This window comes from Colobus angolensis, unplaced genomic scaffold (genome assembly GCF_000951035.1).
Source record: "Colobus angolensis palliatus isolate OR3802 unplaced genomic scaffold, Cang.pa_1.0 Scaffold41, whole genome shotgun sequence".
In the NCBI taxonomy this organism is placed as follows: Eukaryota; Metazoa; Chordata; class Mammalia; order Primates; family Cercopithecidae; genus Colobus; species Colobus angolensis.
This window is the reverse complement of record NW_012117488.1, coordinates 2,309,425-2,327,017: the sequence shown is the minus strand read 5'-3', so window position 1 is coordinate 2,327,017 and position 17,593 is coordinate 2,309,425. Positions and strand designations below refer to the sequence as shown.

Sequence of the window (17,593 nt, the reverse complement as noted above, 5' to 3'; positions counted from 1 at the left end):
GGTCAGTCAATTGAGCTGAATTCTACAATAGGGCATACATTTTTATTTATTATTCTTGAACATTGTTTCTTGTGCATTTCTAAGAAGACCTGTGGCCCTTTAAGGCTGTCCTATGGACTGGGCCACTGACTGCCTTTTAAAATAATTTAATTTTGAAACACACTTATAGAAAAGATGCATGATAGGTATGAAGAGTGCCCATATACCATTTCCCTGGCTTCCCCTAATGTTAATATTTTACATAACCATGATGCAATTACTGAAACCAGGATTTTAACATTGATACAATGATAACTAATTTACACTCCTTATTGACATTTCACCAGTTTCCCACTAATGTCCTGCTTCACGATCCAATCCAGGATCCCTCATTGGATTTAGTCATTATGTTTCTGTAGTGTTCTTGCATCTTTGATAGTTCCTTATTCTTTTTTTGTCTTTCATGTCTTTGACATTTTAGAATAGTACTGGCCTTTGATTTTGAGGAATATCCTTCACTTTGGAGTTTTCTGATGTTTCCTCATTGATTGAAGTTATGCTTTTTTTTTTTTTTTTTTTTTGCAAATGTCACAGAAGTGATGTTCTGCCATTTTCAGTGTCTTGTATTAAGGGATTCATGATGTTGACATGACTTTTTCTGGTGCTGCGACCTTCACTTTGATCACTTGGTTAAAGTGCTTGCTGCCAGATTTCAGATTTCTCCAGGGTAAAGAGTTATGTGCCACTTCGTCACTAAAAACTTTCCATCTTGAGAAACAGTTTGGAGACTATGCAAATACAATCACATCATATTTTGTTGTTGTTTTCTCAGCCACTACTTTTAGTTTTTATTGATGATTCTTTTTGTGGTGTTTGACTAAATAGATTTTCTATTATAGTCATTCTTTCTGTCTATTAACTGGAGTTCTACCATGAGCAAGGGCTGTTCCTTCTTTATTTTGTTTGCTCATTTAATCATTTACTTGTATCAATGCAGACTCAGAGATATTAGTTTTACTCTGAGGGTTTCAATACTTTACAATCAATATTTATTTTGTTACTCAACTTGTCCTAGATTTCATCATTGAGAGTTTCTTCAAGCTGGATCCATTTTTTTTTTCTTTTCCTTTTTCACATGCTTCCATCATATTTTCAGTGTTTCTTTTCTTTTTGGCTTCACAACGTATTCTAGAAAACATATCTGCATTTTTCCTGCTTTATCCCTAGAATCCACCATTTCTCCCAGTATCTTTGGTTTCTTTCATTGGATAATGGTATTTTGACACCAAGATATCTCTCTAGGTGTGTTAATTATTTCTAGACCCACTCAGGGGCAAATTTGAGAAATATATGTATGTATACTAGCACGCATCTATATTTATTTGTATTTGTACATTTCTGTCATAAAGCTTGAGATTCTGTTGATATTTCCAGTTCCAATCCAACACATCTGAGCTCATTCAAGCTTTTGACTTTCCTTTTTAAACTATTTTCTCTAAATAAGGTAGACTTTGGTCTCCTAATACGTAATACATTTGTTTCCTTGCTCAATCCTAGTATATTCATATAGTGGTATCAAAATTGATAATAAGTCTGTGGAAAAATAAATTTACTTACTACAGAAAATTATTAGTGTACAGTTCTTTTGGTCTTTAGTCTTATATACACACTCAAAACATTGCACTTCAAAGTTGCTTAGGTTAGTTTTTTCCTTCTCCACCTTCTTCAGTATGGTTAAATTATTCATTTGTAAAACAATTAGTTATATTTGTTACTGTTTCTGTTTCATTTTGGCCTCCCTCACATCTTGGTCTCTTAGCTGATTTTAAGTATGATTTATTTTCTGAGTTTGTGAAACAACATGGTTCTTAAATTCAGAGCTTTTCAAAAAGTTACAGTCAGAGAAGTGTCACTTTTCCTTCATCTTACCACTATACTCCCATTGCACTGGTCTTCTATTCTTTCTACCACATTACAACCCATCCTCCATAGATACTCACTCTTGTTAGTTTCTGGTTTACCCTTCTTGGATTTTCTTTCCACAAATGAGAATGTACATATTTTCTTTTTCACATTTTCTAACATGAAGATCATATCATATAGAAATTTGGAAATCCCACCACATCTGTTCATAGAAAGCTTTGAAAATCCTTTTAACATGTATCTACTCCTTTATGTGGATTATACCCCAGTTTATTCAATCACTCTTCAATGTATGGGCATTTGGATTGTCTCAAATATTTTGCAATTACAAACAATGTTGCAATGAATAACTCTGCTAACTTTATGCATGTGTATTTTTATATTGTTACAGGAGTAATTTCAGGATAGATTCCTACCAACAGGATTGCTTGGTCAAAAGATGAGAGTATATAATTTTGTAGATATTGCCCAGTTCCTCTACAGAAGGTTGTACAAGGTTGCATTCCCACCAGCTCATCTTGTATGTCATTTTCCAGAAGATGGAATTTTTCCGAGGTGCCCCGCTTACTCTTCTGACTTAATTACAAAATTTCCTTTGGAAGCTTTTCATGTTCACATTTAGATCTTTGGATTGAACAAAGTTGAGCTCGCTGAACTCATGTGTATAGTAATAGTAATTTTCATCTAGGGAACATTGCATCACACATATCTACATATTTTGAAACATAGATACCATTCTAACCCATCCTTGGTCCTGATTTCTTCCAAGCCCCTCTGTGGGCAGGGTCTGATCAGACTGTGGGACTCAGGTTACCCAATGACTTCCTCCTTTCACTGTGCATCAGCATTCACACATCATTCATGCAAGCCTGATAGTTCGCACCTGACACTTATCTGTTGATTTTTGACTCAAACATGTTACCAGATTTTGAATTCTCTGCATTTTAAGATTGATTCTTTATTACCTCCATGTATATCAGTCTGCATATTGTTTTTAATTATTTCATGTAATGAAGTCACACCAGGAAACATTCTTTGAAAAACCATGGCTTGTTTTTTGTCTGATCTCTGCCGTATAGAGAGTAGCATGTGCACAATTGTAATCTTGCTATCTTTATCCAGGACTTGATAAATTAAATATTTTGATAATTTTGTAAAGTTAAAAGGAGTGAACAGCCTTCTTCTAGTAATGCTTTAATTTTATGTTTTTAAGTTGAATATCTCAATCCTTATAACTTATGTGATCATGATGCAAAATATATAATCTCTTTAAGATACAAGCAAATATAGATGATAGATACTATAGTTTTCATTTTTATCCTGTAATAAAGAGTGGTTGCTTCCACTATAGAGTTGGTTACTTCTGACTTGTTCCACTGGAGGCTTCTATTTAATTATCTGGCTTCCCATCACTTCAGCAGAAGATGGCAAAAACGCCGTTTATTTTTCTGTGATCATGACCCATTTCCTCTTATAGCAATGGCCTACAGGATCTGTTGGCAAGCAAGAAGGGCAAGCCAGAAACTAAAAAGATTGGGTATCTATGGAAGATGAGTGAAAACACAGTATGGGTCTGTCCAATTCCACAGCATGTACTATGCTACCATAAAATAGGAATCAATCAATCATTGGCTCAGAAAAGGTGGTGGCATAAAGATGTTATAAGCTCCTCCATTATAATAATGTGTTTCCTCTTTTTGCAGATCCCAAGTTACCTACCTTCATTTACCTGTAGCTATAAATGTTGGCAATAAAGAAAGTGACAGAGTCTATTAGGCAGATATTTAAAGATGACGGTAATTTAAGATGGTGCCAGAAAAGAAATAACAATCTTAGAACATTAGCTTCTCTGAATATCTGTTCCACCTCTACTGAAGCCTAATTTGACACGGCAGGAATTAGAGCACACTAAGGTACATGCAGTCACCTAAGGCCAGGATTTCATCTAGACTTGTATCCTGCATTTGGCTCAACTGCTGCATATCTTGGGGATGGTCAACTTAGAGAAAACTAATGGATCCTTATAAATCACAAAATCCTTATAAGTCCTAGTCTTACCCAGAGTAGAGATCCTCTGGAGTTGGTAAGAAGGCAGTTTCAATGAGAAAGTTAAGAGTCTTTATTCTCTTCTCTTTAGTTCTGAATTTGGCTGCACTGCTTTCTCCCTCTTTTTTTCTTGCTGGAACTTTGGACTTTTACCTTACCTCTCCAATGTCATGGGGCTTTCCAGACTTTCTAGAGACCTGTATTTATACGTGTAAAAAGCAACGCAACCTCTGCAAATAAATAGAGTAATATGACAGTCGGTGATTTAGCAACGATAAAAGAAATTGCTGACAGCTGCGCTAGTGAGAGGATTTGACATAATTTCTCAAACAGAATCTTCCAATTTTATTATTGGAAGAGATCTTAGAGACAGCTTGCAATTATTTAAAAAAAACTTCATTGAATCATTTAAAATAATGACATTCATCTCATGTTTGTGGGCCACGTTGAGAAGTGCAGGAATGAGAAAGCTTAATATAATATTATTTAGGTTCAATTCGCTTGAATATTAGACTCTTTTAAAATGAACCTCATTATTTGCATTTAGAAATGAGGACTGTAAGTGCTCTGAGGGAATGTCCACGTCTTATACATGTTTGAATTATTAGCACCTAACTCAGGTCTTGGCACTTAACATTTAATAATAATGAAGACAGTACCCATTTTGTTTACATAGATTATCCCATTGTATTCTTATCACGAATACTTTTACCACAATGTTAAAAGAGAGATTTAATAATTTGTTACAATTACAGAGCTACTAAATAAGATTTGGGCTCAAGAAGTCTTCCTGTCAATCACTTCATTAAAATACCTCTGTGTTTGCTTAGTGTACAGTAACAATGTTTTCTCCTCATCAGTTCCATTATAGGCCATATTCTTTACACATACCATTTTAAATATCAAAATACCTCAAGATAAAGGGTGTTTATTATCCCCATTGTCCAAGGGGGAAAAATAATCAGAAAATGGGTAATTAATATGTCTAACTAAAGCCATTGAGCTACACACCAAGGTAGCAAGTAATTGAGTGAGATTCAAACTTGAAAATCCATTTGATTAAAATCACATTGATTCTCTATGGCATATTGTCTCTAAAAGAGAGGAAGGTGGGAAAAGGGGAAGAAAGAGAGAGAAATGGAGAGCAGAGAGTAAGACCTGTGTGTGTGTGTGTGTGTGTGTGTGTGTGTGTGTGTGTGTGTGTGTTTGTGTGTGTGAATATTGATGAGATTGAAAGTGAAAGTAAGGCAGGTTATTTCAAAACAGAGCTAATGCTAGGAAATCACCTGCTTTTTCTAAGCAATAAAATCTATTGTTTATATCAGGCAAACAAAAAATAGCCCCAGGCAAAATTGAATCTTTGTGAATTATATATAATTTAAGGGTATATAAATTTATAAGAGAAAAAGATTCCACTTTCCCAACTTGTTGTTTTTTGAGATGGATTTTTCTCTCTTGTTGCCCAGGCTGGAGTGCAATAGCGCGATCTTGGCTCACTGCAAACTCCACCTCCCGGGTTCGAGTGATTCTCCTGCCTCAGCCTCCTGAGTAGCTAGGATTACAGGCATGAGCCACCACGCCCGGCTAATTTTGTATTTTTAGTAGAAATGGGGTATCTCTATGTTGGTCAGGCTGGTCTCGAACTCCCGATCTCAGGTGATCCACCTGCCTCGGCCTCCCAAAGTGTTGGGATTACAGGCGTGAGCCACCATGCCAGACCCCAACTTGTTTTTAGAGTGTTTCTTTGGAGACTAGTGGGCCAGAGTCCTTTCTTTAACCTTTGAATATAAATAGAGCTTTCTAGAGGTTAAATATCATTGCCAGCTTTACAACCCAGAGATGTCTTCAGGAGTCTGGACTCCATGTCTTTTGAAATGGAAATATCCAGAAAGACAGAGACCCAGGTTTCCTGACACTTTGGGAGCTTAAGCCCCATGCCTATCCTGTCTGTAGCCATTTCTTCCAAGGGAGATAAATGTTAATATTCTTTCAGATAAGCAAATAGCTACCACATTTCCGAGGTGAGCATAGGATGAATACACGGAAGGTATAGCAAAGTTCAGAATGTAACAGCAAATTATGTTGTCAATTCTGTCATGGGAAAACAGGATGGCATTGATCCTAAGGAAACATGTTATATAAACCAGCTAAAAACAGTGCAGTGTAAATGCTGGGCGAGGTGGCTCACACCTGTAATCCCAGCACTTTGGGAGACTGAGGTGGGCGGATCACTTGAGGTCAGGAGCTTGAGACCAGCCTGGTCAACACAGTGAAACCCCGACTCTACAAAAATACAAAAAAAATAAATAGCCAGGTGTAGTGGTACATGCCTGTACTCCCAGCTACTAGAGAAGCTGAGGCAGGAAAATCACTTGAACCTGGGAGGGAGAGGTTGCAGTGAGCCAAGATAGCACCACTGCACTTCAGCCTGGGTGATAGAGTGAGAGTCTGTCTCAAAAAGCTATTTTATAAAACATGAATAAGAAAAGACACTACATCTGCATTTTATATACATTTGATATGTAATTTTAATGTGTAAGTAAGAAATGCTCACACAGGTTTGGGTCTGGTGGCTCACGCCTGTAATCCCAGCTGCTTGAGAAGCTGAGGCAGGATAATCGTTTCAACCTGGGAGGTGGAAGTTGCAGTGAGCCCAGATCGCACCACTACACCCCATCCTTGACAAGAGTGAGACTTCCTCTCAACAATAACAATAACAAACAACAAAAATAAAAATAAAATAGTGCAGTATACAGAGATCTTATGTGTCAGGATGTATAAATACCGTAAACTTTCAACCTGATTTTGCAGTCATTTGTGGAATACCTATCTGCATGTATTTGGTTCTTGTTAATAATAAAACAGTGTTCCATTTTTTCTAAATTTTTGTGGAGACAACATTTTTGGTACAACTTTTATTTCACCAACAATATGAAAGAATTAAATTTACTACTTTCCCTACATACCCATTTCCAGAAGAACTAAAGTTGTTACCTATAGATAAATTTAAATATGTTGATTAATTCAATTCGTGGTGCATATAATTCTATTTATTAAAAACCTAGAAATCAATGACAAAGAACAAAAGCCTAGTAGTAGGATATCTACTGTAAATTTAGCAGTATTTCTAACTCATTGATGAGATTAGAAGTTATGTTTTATTTTTATACTTTCCAGCATATTGTGACTTTTTTCAATGACTAAATTATCATCCCAGGAAAACACATACACATCAAGAAAGTAATTTTCCTGTTGAAAAATAAGATCACTTATTTAAATAATCATTTTCTGCTAGGTATTTGGTATTGTAATCCATTGGTGATTTATTTGTAAGACAGGTATTTAATAAGAAATGACTACACACAAAGTCTCTCATACATTAGTGTTTAATTGTATACAATTGAAGTATTTATATTAAGGCAAGTCAGGTAGGAAAGGGTACTTAAAATGAAAATCTTATTCTTTTGCTGTGGACAGAAATCAAAGGCGTTTGATATAGTTGCATGAGGTGGTTAATGACTATGTGAATTGCCCTAGTCTGAAATAAACATTTTGTGATTTAGTGATTTAGCACAGGAAGCATTTTTTTTTTTCTGTATTAAGAACAAAGGGTTTTTTGTTGACATAGGATTCATACAATAGTGAAGTCACGGGGCTTAAAGTATAGGGTTGCTTTGAAATCACCTTTCCAAAATTATAACCGAGGAAATTATGACAGTGAAAGAAATCAGACCTAACTGACCCCATCTTGCTTCTAACCTTTAACTTGTCCTTGTTCATCTTGGGACCTAGGCCAAACTAACTTTGGGAAGGAATTCAGTTCATGGTTTGACTCTGAAACAAAATTGGCAACAGCCTTTTCCTGAAAAGACCCCCTTCTTGCCTGGGAACCAGTCTGCCTTTGTAGGACCAATAAATTAGCTATAAGATTAGAAACTACAGTTTAGGGGCCATGCAGCCTCTGGCTCCAAGAGTCTGAACCTCCCCAAATTGCTCCTGGGATAACATCACTATTGCAAAATCTAAGATAAGTGCTTGAGATATTTTGCAGACCCCATACTTGATGAATCGGTTGACACCACCTAGACCAGTAATCTGGCCCAAGCAGCTCACACCACCCAGACCAGTAATCTGGCTGAACCAGTTCTGCCATCCCACCCAGGAACGGAAACCAGCAAGAAAAATTGACTTCGATCCCCTATGATTCCCTCTCCAACCTGAACAATCAGTACTCCCCACTTCCCAAGTCGCTAATCACCAAATTATCTTTAAGAACTCTGATCCCCTAATGCTTGGGGAGACTGATTTGAGTAATAATAAAACTTGGGTCTCACGCGCAGCTGGCTCTGTGTGAATTACTCTTTCTTCATTGCAATTCCCCTGTCTTGATAAATCGGCTCTGTCTAAGCAGCGGGCAAAGTGAACCCACTGGGCAGTTACAGTTTAGAAAAAGTAAACTAGTCACAGTTTGCTTTTATGAATATGGCGAAAGGTATGTCAAAGCCCTGATAGAGCATCCTAGTTGTACTGTATTTCAGGGACTGGAGCTGCTGCCCAGTTTCCTTCACTCCTGGAGGATCCAGAGAGGTCTCTGGGCTACCTGCTAGGCTATAGGACCTCGCTGTGTCCACCTTGGGGTGTGTTTGCTTCACACACAGGGAACTTCCCTTGGGAGCAGACACATCGCTTAAATGTTTTTACTTTCTCTTTATATTCAATGTGATATAGGAGTAAAGAATAAATTATTTAGGCAGGAAGTGAGGGTACAGACATCGTTGGTAAGGTTTTCCTTTTAATGAAAAGCAGCCCCCAAATAATTTTCTTTTCTAACAAACAGCAACCTGTATAATTGAGCTGCAAACATATACCAGCAAGCTAGAAGCTTGCACAGGTGAATACCGGCAGTTGCGCCAACAAGAACCCAGGACTAGGTATGTTCGAATTGTGGCTCTATTCTTTCTTCTCTTTGCCAGCCACATGTACAGTAAGAATCAGACAACAAGGCTCCGGCCAAATGGGAAGTCCATTTGCATAATAAGATTAGGGTGGGGTAGCCAGCCTTCCGGGCGTGTTATATAAACATCACAGCTGGTCCAGCCAATCTGTGGTCCCTATGTAAATCAGACACCACCTCCTCAAGCCTGTCTATAAAATCTGCTGCACTCTGCTGTGGGTTGGAATTCCCACTTGGGTGCCTCTCTCTCTCACAAAAGAGGCAACTGTTCTCCTTTCTCTTTATCCAGACAACGATGCCACTTAGATGTACATACATGTGACACGATTTCATCTGACCAAGGAGGCCAAAGGAGACCAAGCAACACTGTCTCCTCAGCTTTTTGTTTTTGCGAACCATTCCTAGTGTGAAAGGAAAATATCTTGGGCCCCAAATCACTAAGCTAAAGGGAAAAGTCAAGCTAGGAACTGCTTAGGGCAAACCTGCCTCTCATTCTATTCAGAGTCACCCCTCTGCTCACTGAGATAAATCCGTACCTGATTGCCTCCACTGGTAAGGCTAATGAGAAACTTAAAAGAATGCAACCATTTGTCTCTTATCTACCTATGATCTGGAAGCCCTCTCCCCATTTTGGGTGGTCCTGTTTTCCAGAACAAACCAATGTTCATCTTACATATGCTGATCGATGTTTCATGTCTCCTTAGAATAGACTCCATCTCAAAGAAACAAACAAACAAACAAACAAACAAAAACCAAATTGTTCTCTGACCACCCAGGACACATGTTGTCAGGACCTCCTGAGGCAGTGTCATGGGTGCACATCCTCAACCTTGACAAAATAAACTTTCTAAATTAACTAAGACCTGTCTCTAATTTTCATGGTTCACACTAGTATTCTTGGAGAGATGCCCTATTTTCCTTTGTATTTCTAACAAGGTTCCACTCCTAACTTCTACTCTAACCCTGAAGACTTTTCATAAGAAATAGAGTCTGTGAGAGATCGTCAAGCTCAGCCTAACAAGTGAGAAGATAGCACTACTGAGGTAGGCTATAGACATGTTATGGGACAATCAAAGACTGGAGAGACTGAAAAAGGCTCAGGAGAGTTTATTAATTAAGGTGATCACTAGCTCAGCCAGGAACACATCCAGAAAGTCTGAGTCCTGAACAAAGGGCTTTTCCTACTTTTAAACATCTTAAGGTGGGAACTACGTGAGGCAGGAAGCAAGTTACAGAAGCAAAAAACAAAGGCAGCATTACAACATTTCTTACATCTTGAGAGAAGCATGTCTTGCAATCTAAACTTATCAGTCTTGTGACCCTCCAGCAGGAGGTAAGCAGGAACTCGCTGGGTCTTTGAGGAATAAACTTTGAGGAGTGTGGAGTTGGGGAGTATAGATAAGGTCCACCGACCACAAGAGAAGACAGGTTGTGAATATTCTCTTTTAACTTGAATGTAAGGGATGGGGGGGGGTCACACTTTGAAGCAACTTTAGGAGGATTTTAAAATTTATATTACTGCTACTATTAGGTTATATTTGATTTCATTAACTCCTTCTTCATTCCCCGCTTTTGGTGCTCTACAAAAATGTAGATTAGTAAAGAGCACCACAGTTAGCTATTTCTTCTTGAGTGGGTACGTACTCATTTTGGGATACTGGTGGGTACCTTTGCAGAGCCATTATTCGGGTGGTGGTATGTCTGTCCTTGGTGGCTCTGCTGCTTACTCTTTTTGTCTTAGATTTTTACAGATGATCCAATATTATTTAGCTTACTGAGATGTGCAGCTTTGTAGGCATCAAAATATATGGACACAGGCCCTTTATGCGAGTAAGGGAAATTTTGTTTTGTTTACAAGTTTACAGACCCTGGTTTTTGTAGGGTTTGTATATGATGGCATTAGGGGTTCACCAATTTGGACTTGAAACCAGAAGTCACTGGATAAGAGCTCTAGGTCATAACATACTTGGGGCTGCCCATTGCCAGGATCACAGACTGAATAACTAGTCTGATGATAGACATAAGTTCCTGTATGAGTCCCTGTACACTCATAGTAGATCTGGTATAACAGAGTTTTAGTCACACATTTTCCAGGCCAGGCTTCTATCATATAATGATGACAGTCTTCCTGGTCCCCCTTTATAATCCCAGGTGAAAGTGTCAGTGGCTTTAATATTACTAATATGATTAAACTTGTACTATGTATGGGCACCCTTTTGGGCAACAAGCTTGGCAGTATTTGCAAAGATAACGTGACAGCAAAATTCAGTACAAATAAGAGTATAACTACGTTTGTAAATTCAATGCACATTTACTTATCTATCATTGACTTCCTCAGGCTTCGGCCATGTGTAGACTAGTCAGCTTCCCGTTGTGTGACTGGAGCAGGGCTCGATGTTTCCTCAAGCTTCAGCTGTGCGTGGACCAACCAGCCTCCGGTGTGGTGAGAGCAAGGCAGTTGTCCTTGTCAGTAGTGGCTTGGTTTTGCTGCAGGATCAGCTGTGTCGGATGGTCTGGGTTTTATTGACTGGTCCACTGGTGCTGGGCAGCAGCTGCTGCTGGTTTCAGCTGGCCATGATGAATCCAAGGTGTGATACCTGCAACTTTAACAGCAGTGGGGGTAGACAAGATCACAATATGGGGACCATCCCATAAAGGCCCTAAAGCGGTTGGGTTCCATCGTTTGGCCCAGAGTCTCCAGATTGAAAGGGATGTACTGCATCTGTGAGACTAACAGGTATTCTTTCTCTTACCCATCCTTGTATTTCCTGCATGGCCTCACCTAAGGCTTGCATTTGCCTTCTTAAGGTTAATTCCCCAATTTCTTTTAAATCCCCTTTTATCTGAGTTATGATGGGGGGTGGTAGGCCGAACACTATCTCATAGGGCAAATAACCAGTTAAGTTAGTAGGGGTGCACCTGACTCGGAGAAGGACCATGGGCAGCACCTGATCCCACCTTAGAGGAATTTCTTGGCAAGACTTCTTTAACAGCTGTTTGAGTGTCCAGTTCATTCTTTCAACTTTTCCAGAACTCTGTGGGTGATAAGCTGTATGCAGTTTCCATTTGATTTTTAACATCTGCATTAGCTGTTGTACTATTTCTGCCACAAATGCTGGACCATTGTCTGATCCTAAAGTTAGAGGCAGTCCAAATCTAGGAATAATGTCCTTTAGCAAGATCCTGGTTCCTTCCTGAGCTTTCTCTGTCCTGGTGGGAAATGCCTCGACTCACCCTGAGGAAGTGCAGACAAACATTAGCATGTACCGGTAGTCTCCAGCTTGAGGTAGCTTGGTAAAGTCCACAGGCAGGTTTTTACAGGGTGTAGCTCCAGTTTCTTGAATCCCTTGGGGCTGTATTGGCCCCTGCCATGGATTGTTTTGGGCACAAGTTAAACATTGCTCATGAACGGCTCAAGTGATGGCAGTTAGTCGTGGCACATAGAAATGCCATCCTACAAGAGCCTCGAATGCAGTTTTTCCCATATGCTTTCCTTGATGAAAGTGCTTTATGAACCGGGGGGCTTTTGCTTCTGGGATGGCAAGCCTCCCATCTGAGAACTTCCAGCAACCTCCTTTCTGGTAACTTCCACTCTCCTGCTCAAACCAAGCCTTTTCATTAGAGGAGTAGTTAGGGGGTTCTGTAAGGGGAAGCTCCTGTAAGAGCATGGTAAGTGTTTCCTCTTCCTTCTTAGTTACCTCTGTCGTTGCAGCTCTTTTGGCTTCTTTGTCCATCTTTCTGTTTCCTCCAGCCTCGTCACCTCCTCCTCTTTGATGCCCTTTGCAATGGATGACTGCTACTTCTTTTGGAGGCCATATGGCTTCTAAGAGCTGCTCTATTTCCTTTTTATTTTTGATTTCCTTTCCTTCAGTAGTTAATAATCCTCTTTCCTTAGATATGGCTCCATGGGCATGCAAAGTGGCAAAAGCATACCTTGAGTCAGTATAGATGTTTCCTGACTTTCTTTCGGCCAAAATCAATGCTCTAGTGAGAGCTATTAGCTCAGCCCTTTGGGCTGAAGTTCCAACTGGCAGAGGGTGGGCTTCGGCTACTGAGTTTAGTGTTACCACTGCATATCCAGCCCAGCTGACACCTTCAGATATGAAGCTGCTGCCATCAGTAAAGTATTCAACATCTGGATCTTTTAAGGGCTGGTCCTTTAAAGTCTTTTCAGCTTGAGAAAACCTCATCCACTGTTTCCACACAACAGTGATACCCTGGGCTGCACAACAGGGGCTTTCCATGCTCCACCTATTCATTGGCAACAGTGTGACTGGATTTAGAGTATTCACAGTCTCCAAGGTTATGCACGGGTTTTCACACAAAAGTCCTTGATATCTTAACATCCTAGGGTTAGAAAGCCAGCGATGCCCCCTCTGCTCCTTCAGGGTGATGACCATGTGGGGCACCCGAATTATTACCATTCCTCTGTTGTTGGGACAGTAAGGGTCATTATTATGGCTTTTCTTTGACCTAGGTTTAGAGTCATGTCCCCTTTTGGTGAAAAGGAGATTTGTACTTGCAATTTCTGGAGCAAGTCTCTTCCTAACAAGGGCACTGGACAATTTGGCATTCATTCTTCCAGTGTCCCATCTGCTTGCATCTCGCACATTTATCTCTCTCAAGCCTAGGTCAGCCCTCTTGTCCTGGCTTAGCTTCCTGGTTGCCTAGTTTGTCCTCTACCATGATGGTGACCACAACCATGTCCTCTTACAAAACCAGTTTCTCTTCCAACTAAGGCTGCCTCCAGCAAGTCTGCCTTTTCCTTAGCTCTGCGTCTAGCTTCTCTCTTGGCCTCATCATCCTGATTTACAAACACCTTAGTAGCCACCTGGATAAGCGGGGTAATATTCATTCCTTCAAAATCTTCTATCTTCTGAAGCTTTCACTTTATGTCCCCTTGCACCTGGCTTACAAATTCTGCATTAATCTTGCACTGATTACCCGCAGCCTCTGGGTCAAATGGCATGCGAAGCTGATAAGCCTCACAGAACCTTTCATAAAATTCACTGGTACTTTCATCTGGCTTCTGGCAGACCTCTGAGACCTTTTCAATATTGGTGGCCTTTTTCCCACCAGCTTTTATTCCATTTAGGAGTGCCTCTCGATACCGCTGCAAACTTTGTAGCCCTTGAGCCCGGTTAGGGCCCCAGCCTGGGTCAGCCTCTATCAGGAGTGCTTGTTGTGCATACTGCCTGATATCTCCAGTGCTTGCAGACACATTGTTCTCCAGCCACTGGAGAGTGGTTTGTATAACTCTACAGCACTCTTCCATATTAAATAATGACAGAAATTGTTTGCAATCAGCCCAGGTAGGATTGTGAGTTAGGAAAATGGACTGCATTAGATCTATAAGAGCCTGAGACTTCTCTGTATAGGAGGGAGTATGTCATCTCCAATTTAAGAAATCAGTAGTAGAGAAGAGCTGATAAACGACAAGTGGTTCTCCTCCTTGGACTTCATTCTGTGCATTCAAGTAAATTTGTCCCTGTGTTTCTTGGAGGGGCATCAGCATTGCTCGGGCATGGCCTGACCTAAGGCAGCTGACTCAGCCCCTGGAGTTATTCCCTTGGCGTTCCAGGAAAGGGCTCTGGCTCCTCTCTGCATGGTGTTACCTGAGGGGTGCTTTCTTCTGAGTCTGAACCTCCAGAAGCAGCTGGGGCAGTTTCCTGTCTAAGGCTTTCCAGGGATGGATAAATTGGTGCATAGAGGGGTGGACTTTCTAACTCTTCACCTAACAGGTGAAGCCTGTAGGACATGTTTTTCCTCTTCTTTTCCTGTGACTCCTTTTCTTTTTCTGATGCCTTGCAGTCTCTTTCTATGGTTTTGTATGGGCCATTAGAGTCTTACGGTAGGTCTCAATACTGGTCTGCAGTCACTTAGAGTGGGTCTGAATTACACTTAATTAGGAGTCGATATATAGAAACTGACCTGAGTGCCTGGGCTGTTCTCCAAGCCTGTTGACCACCCAAAACACTTGAACAATTATCTCCCTGTCTATTGTCCCCATAGCCAGGCACCCTACATTAAAAGATGGCCAGTTTATCTCACAAAGGGTTCTCAGTTTCTGTAGAGTTAGCTTAACCCCATAGTCACCATTAAAACCTTTTTTAAAGTTTTTCACGGGAGGCTGAGGCAGGAGAATGGCGTAAACCCGGGAGGCGGAGCTTGCAGTGAGCTGAGATCCAGCCACTGCACTCCAGCCTGGGCGATAGAGCAAGACTCCGTCTCAAAAAAAAAAAAAAAAAAAAAGTTTTTCAGCATGCACTCCAGTGGAGTAGGCTTTGACCCTTTTCCTCCCGTTTCCTCCCTCATGGCACACTTTCACTTACACTTTCACTCTTGGATCCATCAGACTGGATCCTATCACCGGAGGTTCAGACACTGCTTAGCCAGGAGTGTGCCTTAATTCCTGTCACAGTTAGATGCAGCCATGGAACTAGTCCTATAGGCTGTATGCAGTGTCCTAGGTCTGGTATTTCCCACACTCACCTCACAGCACACAGTCCACACTAAGAGATCTGTGCCTCCCCACGCCATTTCCCACACTGGTCTCTCCTGAGGCCATCTCTTTCACACACTTTCACACACCTCCCCCGTCCCCAAAATGGTTTTCCTTTCTGACTGACTTGCGAGCCCTACCTGCATGTGGTGTTGGTGAGGGTGTGAGTTTCATCCGAATCAACGGGCCTCTCCCGTTGTCCCAACCCCCTCAGATCGGACTAGTCATCATGCCCTGGGAGGTGATCAGGCTCCCCTTCCATCCTTTTGGGACAGGTCTTGCCTTAGGGCCCAAACCTTATTGCCATTCAGATGTCTGCACACAGCTCCCGTGACTGTCTTGCGAAACCCTTTCCACTGGTTCCATTTGCACTGTTGGTGGAAGGCTCTGGAACACAGGAGGGCCATTCTCCTTCTGGGCTGAAACTCTCCCAGTGGTGCCAAGGACCCCAGGTCTCCGCTGTCCTTGGGCTCTAACCCCCAGGCAAAGGAGACAGAAAATCTGCTGTCTCCAAACCCGAATCCTGGATGGTTCCCCAGAAATGTTGTGGGACAATCAAAGACTGAAGAGACCAAAACATGTTCAGGAGAGTTTATTACATGAAGGTGATCACCGACTCAGCTGGACATAGGTCCAGAAAGTCTGAGCCCCAAACAAAGGGCTTTTCATACTTTTAAACATCTTAAAGCGGGGACTACATGAGGCGGGAAGTGAGTTACAGAAGCAAGAAACAAAGGCAGCATTAAACATTTCTTACATCTTGAGAGAAACATGTCCTGCAACCTAAACTTATCAGTCTTGTGACCCTGCAGCCATGCAGGAGGTAAGTAGGAACTCACTGGGCCTTTGAGGAATAAACTTTGAGGAATGTGGAGTTGGGGAGTATAGATAAGGTCCACTGACCACAAAGAGAAGACAGGCTGTTAATATTCTCTTTTAACTTGAGTGTGAGGGATAGGGGGGTCACGGTTTGCAGCAACTTTAGGAGGATTTTAAAATTTATATTACTACTACTACTATTAGGTTATAGTTGATTTCATTAATTTCTTCTTCAGACAAAGTCTGAGAAATTCAGCAATTAACCAATTATTTAGTAATTTTTAAGTATGTGAGAGGCCTTTTGCCTGGTGCCTTATTTTGGATGTATATAACTTTATTTCAAGAGATGACAACTTATGCTTGAACATCAAAGTGGATGGAGAATCATTTTCTCTGCTTTTATTGTCCTTCTTCTCACTCCTGATTGTAGGATACAGTAAATTCCTCTTCAAAGTTTAGCCTGTTAACTTCCTTTAAAATTCAAGAGGGAGAAAAATTGTTAAGTACGAGTTCTGAGTTCCTCTTTAAAGAACTAACATGTCAGCTTACCTGTTCTTTGTTCTCCATTTTAAAGTTTAACTTCTTTGTTCTTTACCTTCCTTGCCCCTAGTTCCAGTAAACAACCCTCTCTTAGCCTCTATCACTTGTTCTGTCCTTAGGCATCCTTAGTCACCTGTTCTGTCCTTAGGCATGCTCAGTCAACTGTTCTGTCCTTAGGCATCCTTAGTCATCTGTTCCATCCTTAGGCATCCTTAGTCACCTGCTCTGTAACCATCCTTCCTACCAAAACTACTCACCCTGCCACTCTGGCTCATACTCCTGCTCTCTTTAAAATAGCCAATCGGAATTAGCTTAGACTGTGCAGTTCAACCCTAACCAATAGGGGGAAGACATAGCAGTAAGGTCTAGCTGCGTTAGGATAAGAACCCCTTCCCCTCCCTTGTGTGGTGTGTTCTCGCCATTGCTCCATCCATGAGACACACCCTTCTATAGAAGTAAATTGCCTTGCTGAGAAAACTTTTGCCTGAGTGCTATTTTCACTTGGTGGCACTGAACATTTTCCAATATGATGCCATCCTGATGTATAAACAGCTATAATTTCATGCCGGCATTTTCTAGTCACTGTTTTATATCTCCATTGCTGGTCGTGTGTTGGAGAGAATTAATGGGAAAGAAGTGTTCTCTCTTGCCCCCCATTGCCCTTTCCCAGACCACCCAGATGGGCAGTGTTAGGGCATTCCTCTGAGTGGTACCAATGGCTATTTGGTGACTGGCTGGCTCAGCTGCAAGACTTATTCTAGTGGTTTGGGTTGGGGAAACTGGAAGGCGCCTATGCATTGCTTCAAAGCCCTGAAAAAAGTAGAGCTATG

General features: G+C 40.9%; 1 protein-coding gene across 1 annotated transcript in view; it reads right to left on the bottom strand.

Moving 5' to 3' along the window:
• Positions 1-4,074, bottom strand: part of GBP7 (guanylate binding protein 7) — a 45,170-nt gene extending 41,096 nt beyond the window's left edge. The window contains exon 1 of the mRNA XM_011956054.1: positions 3,961-4,074. The gene's annotated coding sequence lies outside the window, so the exon portion shown is untranslated. The remainder of the gene's footprint in view (positions 1-3,960) is intronic.
• Positions 4,075-17,593: the final 13,519 nt, after the last annotated feature.